Source organism: Phocoena phocoena, chromosome 10 (assembly GCF_963924675.1).
Source record: "Phocoena phocoena chromosome 10, mPhoPho1.1, whole genome shotgun sequence".
Lineage (NCBI taxonomy): Eukaryota > Metazoa > Chordata > Mammalia > Artiodactyla > Phocoenidae > Phocoena > Phocoena phocoena.
In genome coordinates this window covers 103,696,799-103,713,708 of record NC_089228.1, presented here as the reverse complement: position 1 = coordinate 103,713,708, position 16,910 = coordinate 103,696,799, and positions in this window count along the sequence as shown.

Here is a 16,910-nt window from a genome sequence, read left to right as displayed (position 1 = left end):
GATCCTTCAAGGGAGAGGGCCTTCCACTAAAAGGGAAACAACCACAAAACAAAACAAAATCAGGAACGCTGGAATAATTAGTCACTCAACATTGTAGCAGTCTGTTTCTTAGCTAAACTCTGTTTTGTTTTCAGTACTACATAGATCGGGGTTGGGGGGAGATGGAGGTGGGCGTGTTTGCATCCTGGCCTGTGCCATTTGTGCAAATTCCCAGGTAAACTGAGTCAGTTAACCAAAGAAATAAGGAAGAAATAGAAATGGTTGTCCCAGGGTAGGCCTGCCTTTACAGATGTCACATTTCAAAGTCACGTTTGCTGTCACTACAATGAGAACTCGGTCATGGCTGGGGCCACTGCCTCATCCACTGGGCAGAAACAAACGTCGGAGGGAGAAATGTGCTGTAGCCACACTGGGGGGAAAGTGTGCCATCGCTGATGCTTTAAAAAATCTGAGAATGTGTCCCAGTGTTGAACGTTTCAAATGCTCTACTTATGTTAGACGGGCTTGAGACGTAGGGACGTCTGTGGGACTAAAATAAAACATTCTTTCCCTTGTCCTGGAGAACAAAGCCCAGAAACTAAGGAGCCAGGACTCGGTTATCAGAAGGCCTATTATCTGCTCTTTATCTGACATTACTTTGGGGCTAGCTTTGGGCCCCTCTGTCCATCTTTCAGCCAGAGAGCAAGGGAACGGAGCCCAGCCTTACGATTCATCTAAGCAACACGTAACTGAGATGGCAAATCTGCAAAAAAACCAAAATTAGACCAACTCAAAGCAATACTCTAGCCCCCTCCACACACAGGCAGCGCCTTGGAGAGGCGAATCGCGCTGCCCTTCAGATGCTCTGCCTCGCTGCCCCCCACGCTGAGAAACAACTGGGTCGGAACTGGTCTCCGGTCGTTGCTGTGACCAGGAAGGGCTGCCTTTCCCTGGGTCTCAGGATATGTGCTTGGTAACTTTCCAGATATTTATTGCCACAGTACAGCCCTGTACTGCCAAGGTCGGAGCCAACAAGGGCGCCTGAAAATGTGCAAAAGTGAGATCTCGCTGACTGCTTGGCCCAGGCCTAGCCTGAGGGAAGAGAACCAGACGTTCTCCTGCCAGAAGCCAGTCCCCAACTTCATGGAAACTGGGGATCATTTCTGATGTCCTTCTCACTCTGCCAAGGTTCAATGCAGCTGCAATCACTCTACCTCCAATTCAAGTATGTCCTTGATCCTAAGATCTTGGAGGCATCTGGTTCTTCTTTCTTTCTTTCTTTCTTTTTTTTTTTTCTGGCCAGGCCACACAGTGTGTGGGATCTTAGTTCCCTGACCAGGGATCCAACCCGTGCTTCCTGTAGTGGAAGCGTGGAATCTTCACCACTAGACCGCCAGGGAAGTCCCCGGAGATGTCTGGTTCTTAATCATTAAATGCATATTAATAAAAACCAATGTGATAGACCATATCATGATATATTTATCACAATAATCCAAGAATAGTATGTATTAATAGAAGGCTATTATATTAGCTATATATTACTAGTCTATTACTAATTAATGTTAATTATATTAACTATAGGTATAGCTAATTATATTAACTCTACCATAAGGTAAGAGTAATATGTTAATGTAAGAATATTCTAGAAATACTCGGTTCCTCTGCATTTGTGAAAATTGGCGCAAGCTGCAATGGTAGATGCTGTGCTGCTCTAACCAGATGCCGACTGTCGGCTCCCCTGGCTGACAGCTCAGCTCCCAGCCCCCTTCCAGGAACTGCTCTTGGCCGAAGCTGGCTGCCTCACCGTTTCCTGCCCTCTTCCTGGGGACGGCCTGCATCCAAATAACTGGGTGATGTGCAGTGTGGAGGCTTGGCCCCTGACCCCAACTTGGGCCCACTGCGTAAGACACGGGGCTCCCTGTGGGGCAGGCTGGGACCATCTCCCTCGGCCCCATCCTGCCTTCTCTCGCTTCAGCTGTCACTCCTGAGAGCACTTCATGCGAATCTTCATCTCACAGTCCGCTTCCCGGGGGGGTTAACCCACAGCCTTTGGTCCCAGCAGGTGTCTGCCTGACCACGTGCTCGGGGGGCCCAGTGCTGCCTGCCCCCAGCCACTGGCAGTCGTGGTGGAGCGCTGATGGTGTCTGGGACAGGCTGCTGGCGGTGACTCTTCTGCTGGTGGTGACTGGATGTCACAGGCGTAGAAGGAAGGCTCAGTATATCAAGTGTCTGATAAACTTGGGAGACCTGAGCGTCCCCGTAGCCCATTGCCTAAAGAAGGGCCCGTCTTCTTTATCCAGAGGGGTGGGATGGGGAGGGGGGGAGGGAGGGAGATGCAAGAGGGAAGAGATATGGGGACATATGTATACATATAGCTGATTCACTTTGTTATAAAGCAGAAACTAACACACCATTGTAAAGCAATTATACTCCAATAAAGATGTTAAAAAAAAAAAAAAAGGAGGGCCCTGTCACCGATGAAGACCTAAGGGACCTGTGGCCACTGAGCGCTGGGGAAATGGGGTGCCCAAGTACCTGAGGGTGGCTACTTGGTTGAGTGCTGGGCGTCCTGAGTCAGGGCCGTGCCAGCGGAAGTGGAGAGTGACATGCCGGCGGAAAACGGATACACACTGGTGAGCTCCTAGACCCCAGCGGGGCCACAGTGCCGGCACTGTGTCACCAAGTGACCACGAAGCCAGAGGTGCCCAGCACGGGCTGAGTTCCATCAGCTCCACCGAGCCGTCAGGGGTGAGCTCAGCAAGCCATCGTCACATGTACAGTGGCCGTGGCCCTTCAGGGGTCAGGCCTGAGTGAGGCCAGAGGGCCCAGGTGAGCCGTGGGGCAGGTGGCCCCCCATGGCCAGCTGGTGAAGGAGGTCCGTGCTGAGGTTTGTTCAGAGGGTCAACTCAGCTTGGGACCCTTGTGAGCCAGAAGCGGATGCTGAGGTACAACAGGCAGGCCCAGGGCTGGTGCTGAGGATGGAGCCGGCAGGTCAGCACCGAGGCCAGAGGAGACGCTCCCTGAGAGCGTGAGAATCTAGAAGGAGGGCAGCTGTTGTCGCCTGCAGGGCCGCAGCTGTGCTGCCACCTTCTTCTGGAAAGTTCCCCCAGGACACGCGGCCCGCCAGGCTCAGGAGGGGCGGCTCTTCACGGATTTACTCAGTGACAATGTTCAACAGTTATCGTGCGTTTGCCGTCGATCAGGGGCTGGGCTTCGGTGACATCAAAGGCCAAGACCTAGGTCCCTTGTTCAAAAAGTAAGAATTTCAAGGCAGCAGCTACAGAGCATGAAACCACACCGGGCGTGGACGGTCTGGCCCCGAAGCAGGCCCTGCCCAGCCTGTTCTCACGACACTAATTAATGTGTCAATTACAGTGAATTATTTTATTGCAGCTGTGAGAAGTGTCATGTTGGAGAAATGCAGGCTGGTCCCTATGCAAACTTACAAGGGACTCAGACCCTCTGGGCCGGGGGGCCGTGCGTGCGGGCTTCCGGGGGCAGGGTTTGAAGGGACAGAGACTTCAGGGATTTGAGAGCCATGGCCCTCACTCCGACTTCTCACCACACCGTGAACTGCTCACCTGACCACTGGCCAGCAGTGAGTCTTATTCGAAACCATCTCCAAGTCAGAGAAAATGGATTCCTCCAAATGCCTCACCACACACTTCCTTCACAGAGAAATGGCTCCAGAAAAAAAAAAAAAAAATCATTAAAAGAAAAAAATGTTGTTAAAATAAAGTGAATGGAAACATAAGAAGGTCCTTCACTGGCTTAAGAAAATAAACCAAAATCCAAGATATTCTGAGAAACACATTAGGGAATTAGAGGGGATCAAAAAGTCCACCACAGGGCCAGTTATATGTCGGGTTCAGAAACGGGTTTAATTCTGCACTGACAGCACGGAGGCCTCAGTTCCATCCCCCGCACTCCAGGTCTGAGAAAGTCATTTCAGCTTTCTGTTCTTTGCCTGAATAATGAAAAAAAATGTTAATCTGTCATTTTGGATTGCGCGAGTATGATGAGGACGACTCTTTCAGGGGACTCTGAGCTAGATCTTCTGGAAACACAGGCACCTCGTTTACTCAGGACGAGGTGACCTCAGGTCAGCGCCCACCACTCGGCCACACACACTGCGGAGAATTCAGACTCCACCCGACTGCGCCGTGACACAGACAGGTTTTCCCGAGACGCCAGACCTTCGCAGGTAGCCGCGGCCCCCGCTGGGCGGGGCCTGTGCGACGTCTTACCTCCTCCTTTGCCCACCCTTCAGTCAAGCCCACCTGCCCTCCACGACCACAGGGGCAGACGTCAGTTTTCCCATTTTGCAAAATGTATATAATTATTTAGTACATGAGAAATATAGCATTTCATATGCATAGTGAAAGGGGAGATTATCAAATGTACTGGGAAAACTACTGACCTGGCTGGAAAAAATTCGAGTAAGCCTTACAAGCAATAAAAGAAATTTAGATAATTATATAATTTTCATGGAAAACCCTTTCTAAAAACACCACCAGACTCACAGACATAGAGAACAGACTTGTGGTTGCCAAGGCTGGGGGGTGGGGGATTGGGAGCTTGGGATGAGCAGATGAAAACCAGCATATATAGGATGGAAGAAAAACAAGGTCCTACTGTAGAGCACAGGGAACTGTATCAATATCCTGTGATAAACCATCATGGAGAAGACTATGAAAAAGTAGACGTATACGTATAACCGAGTCCCTTTGCTGTACAGCAGACATTAACACAACACTGTAAATCAACTAGACTTCAATAAAATTAAAAAAGGAATAAAAATAACACCAAAGGCAGAGATTATAAAATAAATCATCAACAGATCTGACTACATACAATAAATTCCACAAATCCCATAAACCGCATAAGCAAAGTTAAACGTCACTTCGCAAAGCAGGACAGTATCTGTCACATACACTCCAGATAAGGCACCAGCATCCTTTGTACATGAAGAGCTCGTGAGAGTCAGTACGTGAAAGGCAAATTCTCTGTCTACCACTTCCACTTCCTGAAATCCATCCTACGGAAGCAAGTCTAGAAGTGATCATGGCAGTACTTGCCCATTGAAGTCCCGTGGAGTTAGGCAGCCAGCGACTCCTCCCCACTTAGGAGAGAGGGACCCAGCCGAGGGTCACCGGGAGGGATGATTATGGGGGCGACACTGCATGCATTGCCAGTTCCTGGAGGAAGGGGGTCTGGAGAGCTAACGAGGGCATCCAGTAAAGGGGTACCATACCAGGAGGAGCGCTCAGATCTGAAAACAAAGGCCCCGCTCTGGGGGCCCAATAAAACACTGTAGCCCTCGGGGAGCAGACTCAGGAAGACTGAGAGCCATCCTGCACGCCACCCCCCGACCCTGCTTAGCGTTTGCATCACCCTCTTTTCAGGTTCAGGAGCGTAAAGCTGAGAAAGGTTGTTACCCAAGCTTTCATTCTCAGAAAGGGGGGAACAGACGCAACCCACGTCTCCGGTGTTCAGTTCCCTGCTGTTCAGGTCTGGCTTCTTTCTTGGCACCTTTACTGATGTTTCTGCTCCTTGCTTTCTCCCAGGACCAGGGTAAAAGGTCTTTCTGTGGTGACGGTCGATGTGGCAGCCTGCAAACCAGGCTTGGGAGGGGCAGGCACTCGTGGAAGCGTTTCCCAGTGTCACGGCCTCCAGACTGTGTCCGCTGACAGTTTCCAGAAGGTATCGGAGAGGTCTGGAGGCTGAGAAGGGGCTCTGTGTGCCAGGGTCGGGTTTCTCCCAGCTTCTCTGCGTAAATTTCCCTTCATAAATTACAGGTCCGGCCAGCAGGTTGTGAACAGAGACCAGTAACGGTAAGAGGTGATTTGGGGGTACACAGAGGCCTCTCCAGTTCTTTAAAAGTCAGTTCCTTTTTGTTTGTCTGTTTTTACCAGGAGGTGGAAAGTCAGGCTTTGAGGACCTCGAGGGTCTCCGCAGAGCCTTTGGGAATCAGTATTTGTCAGGATTCAGTTACCTGGTCTGAGCCCGTGGACTGTTATTAAAAGATTGAAAAACCTTCTCCTCCAGACTTGGGAAGGTCACAGAGGTGGGGGGTAGATTTTGCGTCCCCTGCCCTTTATCTCCTCTCTGACTCTTGCACCTGACCACTGAGCTGGCGGTAAATCACATAAACGCGGATGTTCCGCTATTTGGTGCCCCTCCTTCTGGGCCAGGCAGACATTTTCTTAAAGAGCCAGGGTGTGATTTTTCTAGGCTCTGTGGGGTCAGGTGGCCTCTGTCACAACCGCTCAACTCTGCCGTTTGAAATTAGCCACCGACAATCCCCAGACACATGGGCGTAGCTGTGTTCAAATAAAACGTTATTGACAGGATATGACTGGACTTGGCCCCCGGGCCATGGTTTGCTGACCTCTGTTCCAGTCAAAACTCCTGGACCTCACATTCTGTTTTTCCACTTATTCCATCTCTTTTTCTTACTTCTTCCAAGTTTCATGTAACTTCTGTAATATAAACAGCCCACCAACAACCAAAAGGGAGAAATTTGGGGTTTGAACAATTTGGTACCTGGCAAACCTGAACACACCCTTCCTCTGGATTCCTGTTCCCGGGGCGGGTACTTATGGTTCTTTTTTTTTTTTTTTGCGGTACGCGGGCCTCTCTCTGTTGCGGCCTCTCCCGTTGCCGAGCACAGGCTCACGGGCCCAGCCGCTCCGCGGCATGTGGGATCTAACCGGACCGGGGCACGAACCCGCGTCCCTTGCATCGGCAGGCGGACTCTCAACTGCTGCGCCACCAGGGAAGCCCTATGGTTCTCTTTAAATGTCTATTTTGCTTTTCCCAGTCTATCTGAAGGGGCTGGAGCTGCATGAAGAGATAGGGCCCAGGGACTAATTTTGCAAGGCAGTGTCCTGAGCTGGATTCTCTTTGTGGCCAAGTATCAAGAGCATTTTTACGCCCTGCTTTTAGCTACTGTTTGCATAAAATGCGCAAGGGCAAGGAGGGAGCCATTCTAATCCCTGCAACACCCTCCCATTGCCTATAACCCCATCTCATAGCATAACACTTAGCCCTCGCGGTGTTGGATTGAACCGTAGCTCCTTTGATTGAGAGCCTACTAAGCGCAAAAAGCCTCCAGGTTACTACGTCCTTGCTGTGTATAATCACCCTGACAACTCTGGTGTCCCGTTAGCCAGAAGACACGATAGACTTAGAGGTTTACTCCACTGTGCAAAAAGGTGCAGGCAACAAGGAGGCCTAAGTTTGTCCGCTTTCCAACCCCTTCCAACAGCGATACAACTGTTATTATTCATTTGCCCATTTATGCCTACACTCACCCACCAGATACTCAGCAAGGTTTTCTCATTCCCCAGGCGCTGGGCCAGGTACTGGGGATGTAGCGGCGAACGAGGAGACCTAGCCCCGTGGACCAGGAGCTCCACATGCTTTACCCACAATCACGCATCAACGCGTCAACGTGACTGTGGCTTGGGCTGCAAAGAAGAGCCCAGGGAGACGTGTGGGCACGTGACCAGGGGACCAAAGCTCCTTAGCCCTCCTTTCACGGTCAGAAACTTATTCAAGGACCGCGATTGCCCTTGTGTTATCTGCTACGTTATGTGCCTGTCCTATTGGGACAGTTCTGTTTTCTTCACCTTCTCTGTCACACAGATGAATGGTGGTGGAGACCGGCGTGACCTCTGTGGCATCCTGTAAGCGACCGGAAGAATGAGATGAACGTATAGCAACATGGAGAGACTGAAAGCCTAGTGCCGTTGGGGGAAGTAGTAAAAAGAACGCAGTGTATACGCAGCGCCGTTTATGGAAGTTGAAGCACATACATGCGAAGCTACTCAATACAGTGTATAAAAAGACGCATGATTATTTAGGGATCTGTATAAAACACCCTGTATGGGGCCTGGGGGGCAGGCGTGGGGGGCTAGCTGGGAAGTCAGGGATAAAGGGAAAAACCAAAGCAAGAGAGGAGCCTTGTACAGCCTGGCCTGAGAAATAGGGTTGATTACATCTCCGCCCCTGAGGTCCCCAGAATAAACAACAAAAGTGAAATGCCATTTGACAAAGCAAGTCGCCTCGATGTTGTACTGGATAGAGGATGATGACCTTTCCGTGCTGGCCCTGAGCGCCAGGCAGGGAAACGGGCAGGAAAGACAGAGGCAGAGAGGAAAACAAGGCAGAAAGCACAGCCCCGGGAACAGTGAGGGACGCTCCTGTGTTTATATAAACACGCACCCTGAGGGGGGCGACCCCTTGGCGATGAGGGCCATATCTTCAGTACTTAATAGACGACTCTTTCAAATGGCCAGCCAAGGCTGAGTGGTGTCCCCAAGTATTCGAGGGGCGGCAGCAGGGACGTCACTGTCGAGTGCTCTTCCTGGAACATCCGCTGTGCAGTCCGTTCGGGGCTGTGAAACGGTAGCTGACGCCTCGAGTCGATGTTCTCACGGAGTCGTGGGTCCTCTCCAACACAGCGTGACATGAAGAAACGCTGGCTGGGACCCCCAGAGGAGTGAGCATCTGGGCTCTGCCTCATCCACAGACTGTTCCAGAAACTGTCTGTCATTTCAGTTATTTGCAGTAACAAAGCCACTGCATTTGTTAGGAAACACCAAATACATCTTTCCGCCCCCCAGCCCCCCAAGGTAATGAATATCCAGCTTGGAAAGGAAAGAATGCAGGACATCCTCCCCCAGCGGAAAAGGGCCAAGAAAAGTAGGCTACGCTCTTTCTCTTGCCTCCAAATAAAATCTTGGACAAGATGGCAGTGGCCTCGAGAGGGCTCACCAGAGCTGTTTTGATTTGCCAGTGTTCTTCTCGGAGAACTGATTTGTAGGTTAAAAGTATGCAGTGTACGAAAGCGGGGAACATTTATTTCTTGACTGACCTTGGGCCTTGATTTATCTCAAAACCGAGAGAATTTTCCTCTTGGTGAAGGAGGGCTAATTCTTTCAGTAAGTCCTTGAAAGCTCCTTGCCATCAAAAACAATCCATATGCTGAATGCACAGAAACAGAAACGCTCTGAATTTCAGGAAGGTGTCGTGGGGAGTAGCAGGGAGGGAAGGAGATGCGAGAAGAAAAAGAGGCTGGAAGATCTAGGAGAAAGGATGCTTAGCTAATTACGCACGTTTCAAGATGGTAAAGAAAGCCCAGTTTGGGGAAGGATGAAGGTGGTCCTTGCCCCGGGCCCGCGAGCCCTCCCCGGTCCCCTCCCTGGCTGACCTCCCCCTGACTCGGGGAGGGGAGAAGAGTGAGGCCCTGTGTCCTCGCGGGCAGGGCCTTCCTGTGACCCGCCGGGGACCCCGCGGCCCCTTTCCCACAGCCCTCCCCTAGAGCCCTGCTGCAGCTCTCCGTTTATTTGTTCAGGTGAGTAAACTCTGTATCGAATGCTGGTTTCTCAGTTGCTTTTAATTAGGCTTCTGGGCTCCACTCTTTCATCTTGGTGGAATCTGCGTCACTTTTCTCCAGCTATTTTTGGTTCTAAAGCCCTGGGTTTGCTTTCATTCGGCTAATTGAAGGCACACAGGAAAGGAGAAAGGGGATAATCCCCATCACTCGATGTTTCTTAAGGTTGTGATAAACCACACGTTTTTTTAGCGGCAGAAAATCGCTTTCAAAATGTTAACTCTGCAGCCTCTTCCCTGAGGGGCCGGGGTGCCTACCCACCAAGGCTCCAAGCGAAGGTCATGTGGGCTCCTCGGAAGCCCTGAATTCCAGGGAGAAGGTGGGCGGGCAGGTGAGACGTCCAATGTAGCCAAACAGCCCCTCCATGACTTTCCCTTTCCGGCCACTCAAGCCCTTCGGCTCTGGCTGAGATCCTTGAATGACACATTCGCAAAGCTCTGGGTGAAGGCTCAGGCTGACACGTATTAACATCAGAGAACGTGCGGACGGCGATGACCTTGAAATGTCCCTTGAAATGAACAGCCAGCTGCCAGGTGCTTCTTTAATCTCAGGGCAATATATATGTGCATGTGTGTGTGTACACATATATATTAGTATAATTTTATTAAATCTTACTAAAATTAAAAGATGACAAATATAAAAAGATCATTTTTTTGCCCTTTGGACCAAAATATTCTCTGAAAACTATATTCATGAGGTATGTATAATTTGTTGTTTTTACCAAGGCTATTTAGTAAACTTTAGATCTTGTTAGAGTAATAAAAATAGGTTTATGTAGGGCAAATATTTAGATTTATCACTGTTATTCTATTTTTATAATTGATAGATATGATTATGGGTGCTCTATACAGTTTCTACAAAATGGGAAAAAAAACCCTACTTTTTTGTTACCAAAAAAATAGAAATCATATTTACATTTATATCTTAATATACTGTTGTCCCCCCAAGTCCATTCCAGGAGACAAAACAGTACAAACAACCAACTACTTTTTTTTTTTTTGTATAATGTTGGGTTTATGTCAGACTTTATATCTTTTTTTTTTCCAACTACTTCTAACTTAAGAAATAAAGTACTTACATGGATCCAAGACAATCAATTGACAATAAATTCAAGTTTCATGTTAAAGTAGCCTTCATAAGACAACGAATGGGAAAAATAGTTGCAATTCATACACAAAAAGGGGCTATAACTAATACCTAAATAGCTCCCACAAATCCACGAGAAAAAGACCAAGATCCAGTAGAAAATGGGGAAAAGGACACTTTACAGACAAGATCACAGACATTTAAATGTATGAGATAGACGCTCAACCTCCCTCGCAGTGAGTAAAATGCAAATTAAGCTAGACTGAGATTTCATTATCCAACCCCCAGTTTGTTTGTTTAAACAAAGCCGGTAACATGGTATGGTTGCAAAAGGAGGGAAAAGGTCGCTTACGAAAAGCTGATGGGAACACATGCTGTTCTCAGCTTCTATGGGGAATCTGGCAACAGATATTAAAATTATAAATGCAAATGCTCTTTGACCCAAAGTTATTTTTCTAAGAATTTATTCTATAAAAATATTCATCCAGGGGAGAAATAAAATATACACAAGGTTGTTCGTTGGCACTGGATGCGATAGCAGAAGGTTAGAAACAACCCAAATTTCATCAGTAAGGGTCTGGTTACATAATTTTGTTAGAACCCTGTGAGGGAATATTATACAGCTGCAAAAATGAGGAATCTCTATTAAACAGTCCCCACTACATATGATTAAGTGGAAAAGAAGTAGTGCCTGTGATACATTATGACTTGCTAATAATAGGAGATAAATGTAGATGATAGCAACAAGGAATGAAGGCAGAGATAACCAGTGTCTGGCACCTACTGGGTTTGTGTTTGTATGAAATAATATAAAATAGCTCTGGAAGGATATATAAGAAATATTTATGTGCCTGCAGAAGGATTAGGTGTACCGGAGAACTAGGTTGGAAGAATTTTCATCATATGCGCTATCATTGGTTAAACTGTGTCCCCCAAAGATATGTTGAACTTTTATCCTATGAATGGGACCTTTTTTGGAAATAGGGTCTTACACTGAAGATGTAATCAAGCTAAAATGAAATCATACTGGATTGGGTGGCTCTAATCCAATGTGACTGTTGTCCTTATTAGAAGGAAACACACACACACACACACACACACACACACACACGGAGACAGTGGAGAGAAAATGAAGGTAGACATTGGGAGGACGTGTCTACAAGCCAAGGAACCCCAGAGATTGCCAGCAAACCCCCAGAAGCCAGGAGGGAGGCCTGGAACAGAGCTTCCTCCCAGACCTGAGAAGGAACAGCCCGTTCATCACCTTGATTTCAGCTCCCGCCTCCAGGCTGTGAGACAATAAATCTCTGTTGTTCTAAGCCACCCAGTTGGAGGTGCTTTGTTACAGCAGCCCCAGGAAACGAATGCACACCCTCTGTAATTTTTGAATTTTGAACCGTGTGAATGTAATATCTGTTCAAAGAAATAAAAAAGTAGATTGAAAATTTTTTGGCCAAAAGTAAGAAGAAATATAAAGTAGGTTTTCTTATACCATGGCTCTGGTGTAATTTCTAAAATCATACAGAATTTCACAAGATATATGGGGAATTCGTTTCAATGGAGTCAACCACACTTAGGCAAACAGTGTGAAAATTAAAGAACGAAACCAGCAGAAGCTGAGGGGATGCGGGTCTCCGGCCCTCTGTGCCGCTGTCCCTGAGCGCCCGCCCCGAACTGAGACTCAATTACAGATACAGTGGCTCTTTTTCCATCTTGCCTTCTTACCACACTTTTTTTTTTTTAAAAAAAGAAAGAAAGTGAATTCATTTATGAGCAAGAGAGTCTGCCAGAGCCCACTGAAGCTGCTGGAGCTATTAGGAGATCTGGTCTGGAGGGCTTTCAGCCACCGTCTGTCCACGACTAGCAGTGACAACAGATCGGCCCCACAAGTGCCGTGCGGGCACCACTGACTCCTGGGCTCCTTCTCCGCTTCTAGAGTTAGACTGTGGCTTCTTGCAGACTGGGACTGGGTCATATTTATATTTGATATTAGCTCTGAAATCGAAGAAGTTGTGATCTCAGTGCAACCAAGGCATTGAAGTGTCTGATCAAGTCAAACAAAACCCGCTTTTGACATCAGATGCTCAACTGAATTTTTTTAAAAGAAAGTACTTTTTAAAAGGATGTTTTAGATTTATTAAAAACTTATAAAGATAGTGCAGAGTGTCCCTGTATGTCCCACACCCATTTTCCCCTGTGTTTAACCTTACACCTGTTCGGTACATTTGTTACAATTAATGAGGCGATACGATAACATTACCTAACGTCCTCTTTCTGTCCCAGGATCCCACCCAGGGCACCTCATCACCCTGAGTTATCGTGTGATAACGCAGGCTCCTCTGGACTGTGACGGTTTCTCAGACCTGGCTTTGGATGACTTGGATGGCTTTGAGGAGGGCTGGGCAGGAATTTTGTAGAATGGCTCTCTGTCGGGAATTGCCTGGGTTTTCTTCCTCCCGATTAGCTCGGATTATGGTTCTGGGGAGGAAGACCACAGGCAAAATGCCATTCTCATCACTTCATATCAAGGGCACGCACTGTCAGGATGACTTGTCACTGTTGATATTGACCTTGACCCCTGGCCGGGGTCGTGTCTGCCAGGCTCCTCTGCTTCAGAGTCACTCTGTTCCACCAGCTTTCCACATGGTCCTCATTGGAAGGAAACCACTGTGCGCATCACACACTTAGGGGCTCTGCTCAGCTTCCTTGAGGACAGAATGTATCCATAAATTATATGGAACTTTCTACCTAGAAGATTTGTCTCTCGTGGACCCACTTATTTATTCAATCATTTGCTTATATCAGTATAGGCTCATGGATATTTATTAAACTCAGTGCCACTTTATATACTTAGCTGAATCTTTCTATTAAATAGAATGATTGTTTTGGCATTGTGAGCAGATCAGCTTAAAACCCAAAGCTCACCACACAACTGCATCCCACAGATTCTGTCTGTGCTCACATGGTAACGAGGGACCGTTGCTAGGAACTCACTCTTTGACCACGTAGGGGCCAGGTGCACCCACTGTGCTGCGGGCGGGCTGCACAGGTGCGAATGGAGCAGGCTGCGTGCCCCCCGCGTGTATCGTCAACCTCGGGTTTGGCTTGTTTATTTGCACATCGCATTAGGATGTGGGGCGACAACAGAGACCCTCTAATTCCTGTCCTCAAGAAGCTCCAATAGTCATCCGAGCAGGCAAGAGGCACCCCCAAACTCATACAAGAGGAGAGAGAAAAGCAAGTATGGAGTAATTATAAACCAAAGCATGTCAGGTGTGCTATAGGACAGTTTATCAAGGACGCTTTTCTTGACATGGCACAGGAATAGATTCTTTTAGAAAAGTTTTATTTTTAAAAAAGCGAGAACTGGAGATGTGAGACGTCATTGGAAGGAACAACGGGGTCAAGTGTAGATTTTTCTACACTAGTATTTTTGCAGGAAGAATAAACAGATTATCCATCAAACTGAGAAGGAGAATGTGAGGAGATCCCAGACTGGATGAGGGGTCCCTGGACAGAGCAAAGTCTTTGAGGCACAGAAGTGGCGGAGGGGTTGGGTTGGGAAAGACGGTGGCGATGAGGGTGGTGCTACACCCACTGAGAGTGTGGGGAAGCATGAAACACCTGCATTTGACCTAAAAGGGAATCTGTGTCATCAGGCTCCATAGGGAATGAAGCAAAAAGAAGAATATTCCTTATCTGGGAGGCAAAGCAGTCCTTTTCTTTTTCAGTTTTATTGAAGTACAATTGACAAATAAAATTGTAAGATATTTACAGTATACAATGCAATGATTTATGGAAATATACGTTATGAAAGGATTCCCCCATCTAGGGAGGAATTCATTAACACACCCGTCACCTCATGTCACATATTAGCTTTTTTTTTTTTTTTTTTTTGGGGTGAGAACACTTAAGTTCTGCTCTCTTAGCAAGTGTCAGCTATACCATATGGTGTTAGCAACTGTAGTCACCACGTCACACATTCGAGCCTCAGACCTCACTCACCTTATAACGCTGTGGGTTGGAAACATCTATGAAAAGTTCCGTACATTTTGGGGAAGAGCAGGTAGGATGATTCCAGAAGTCCCAGCTTGAGCTGCTGGAATCGTTCTTGAGAAAGATGTTTTCAATCCTGGAAGTTCACCACATTTTACTGCCCACCCTTCTGCCGTGGCCCCAGGAGATCTGCTATATCTAAATCCTAATACGATCAGAACACTTCCAAGGATTGAAAGAAAACAGCGACATGACAAATAGTAGAATAACGGCGGTGTGGTTTAACATGTTCTCTACACACCATAGCTCCTAACAATGATTCCTTGCTTCCAAACCTCATACGATGCTTTGCACAAAGCAAATACAGTTACTGGGATATGCTTTAAAGAAACAGCCACGTCTCTAGAGTGAAACAAGTCAGAAAGAAAAAAACAAATATCATATATTAACGCATATATGTGGAATCTAGAAAAATAGTACAGATGAGCATATTTCCAGGGCAGGAATAGAGATGCAGACGTAGAGAACGGACATGCGGGCACAGGGTGGGAAGGGGAGGGTGGGATGAATTGGGAGATTAGGTTTGACATAAATGCACATTATGTCAGCTGGTGGGAACCTGCTGTAGAGCACAGGGAGCTCAGCTCGGTGCCCTGTGACAACCTAGATGGGTGGGGTGGGGGGCTGGGAGGGAGGTCCAAGAGGGAGGGGATATAGGTGTACATATAGCTGATTCACTTCGTTGTACGGCAGAAACTACACAACGTTGTAAGCAATTACACTCCAAAAAAAAAAAAAAAAGCTTGGAGATAGAAGTTTTAGTTTTAAGTCTGAGATTTAAAAATAAATGTCGTACTTGACTGTTAAATTACTTCTTAAAACGTGGCATCTGCCTTTCCTCACCCAAGTCAAAGCTCTTTGGGTTCCTTCCATTTTCTCCAAAGCTATCACCTCCTTGTGCTTCCTTTCCCAGAGATTCCACCAAACAGACACTGTGTGAACGTGGGCTGGTCAGCTGACTTCTTTCATCTTCATCCTCTCATCTTTAAATGAGGACGATAATACCTATCACAAGGGGATGGGTCAGAATGGAATGACATTGCAACATATGAACGTTCCTGCTACGTGCTACATAGACGCTGGACGTTACTCTTATTTGGGGTCACATTTTCCTTTGATAACACTGAGCTGTAGTATGTGTCAGGCACTAACCCCACACTGCGGGTGCTGGTGTATTAGTTTCCAGTTGCTGCCGTGACAAATTACCATAAACGTGGTAGCGTGAGTTTGTTATGTTACAGCTCTGCGGGTCAGAAGTCCCAAATGGGCCTCACTCACTAAGATCAAGGTGTCAGGAGGATGGCACCTCTGGAGGCTCTGGGGGAATCCATCGCCGTATCGTCCAGCATCTAAAGACTCCTTCTTTCTCTGGCCCTTGCTCATCTTCAATGCCAGCGATGATGGTTGAGTCCTTCTCGTGTCCACTGTTCCGACCTCTGCTCCCGTCACACCTTGTTCTTTCCCTTGTGATTGCACTGAGCTCACCCAGGTGATCCCATCTCAAGGACCTTATCTGAAGTATGCCTGCGAAGTCCCCTTTGCCATGTAAGGTAGAAATCTTCAAAGGCTGGAGGAATTAGGACACGGACGTCTTTGGGGGCCTTTCTTCTGCCTACAGATAGTCCCTGATTTAATGAGGTTAACTTATGACCCCATCTCCAGCTGAGAAAGCTTAGGAATAAGAGATGAAACGGTTTACAGAGGCCGTTGGGAAGGCCAGTGGTGCCGAACCTTGTCGGACCATGCTAAGATTTGGGGAAACTGAGCTTTCTAGGAAACACTTAGATTCCTCTCTAAAAGCACAATACATCCGATTAAAAAGAAAGACAGAAAAGAGAAAAGAAATCGGCGTACAGCTTTCCGTGGGTCTGGCCTTCGTGGAGGACTTGGGAGATTTAACCACGCCGTGCTTCCCGTTTGGAAGCTGGGACCCCCCCCGCCCCGCCCCGGACAGCAGAGCTGGCTTTACTCTGATAGACCCCAGCTGAGTTAGGTAAAAGGCTGTAACATAGAAAGTTGTCTCCACAAATCAGGAAAGCAACTGATTCTCATGGGTTTTAGTATGTAGGTCAGTAAGTTTGCTGAAATTGCCATTCGGTTCAGGAACTGGAAAAGATCGTTTTGGTCGTCCGCCCTAACTTCATTGTTTGCTGGATGGGGTAGGTGGGACCCAGGGAGGCCGGTAGTGGGCCAAGGCCGCCCCCCAGCGAGCGGCAGAGCCAGGGCGGGCCTGGGACCAGTGACTCACATCCAGCCTTCCTGGGCTCTGACTCAGGGGGGAAATTCTTTGTTTTAAATGTTAAATCTTTCTGTCTCAAAACTACTGGACTTCCTGCATCTGTAGGGAAAATAGCACTGTGTGTGTGTGTGTGTGTGTGTGTGTGTAGCC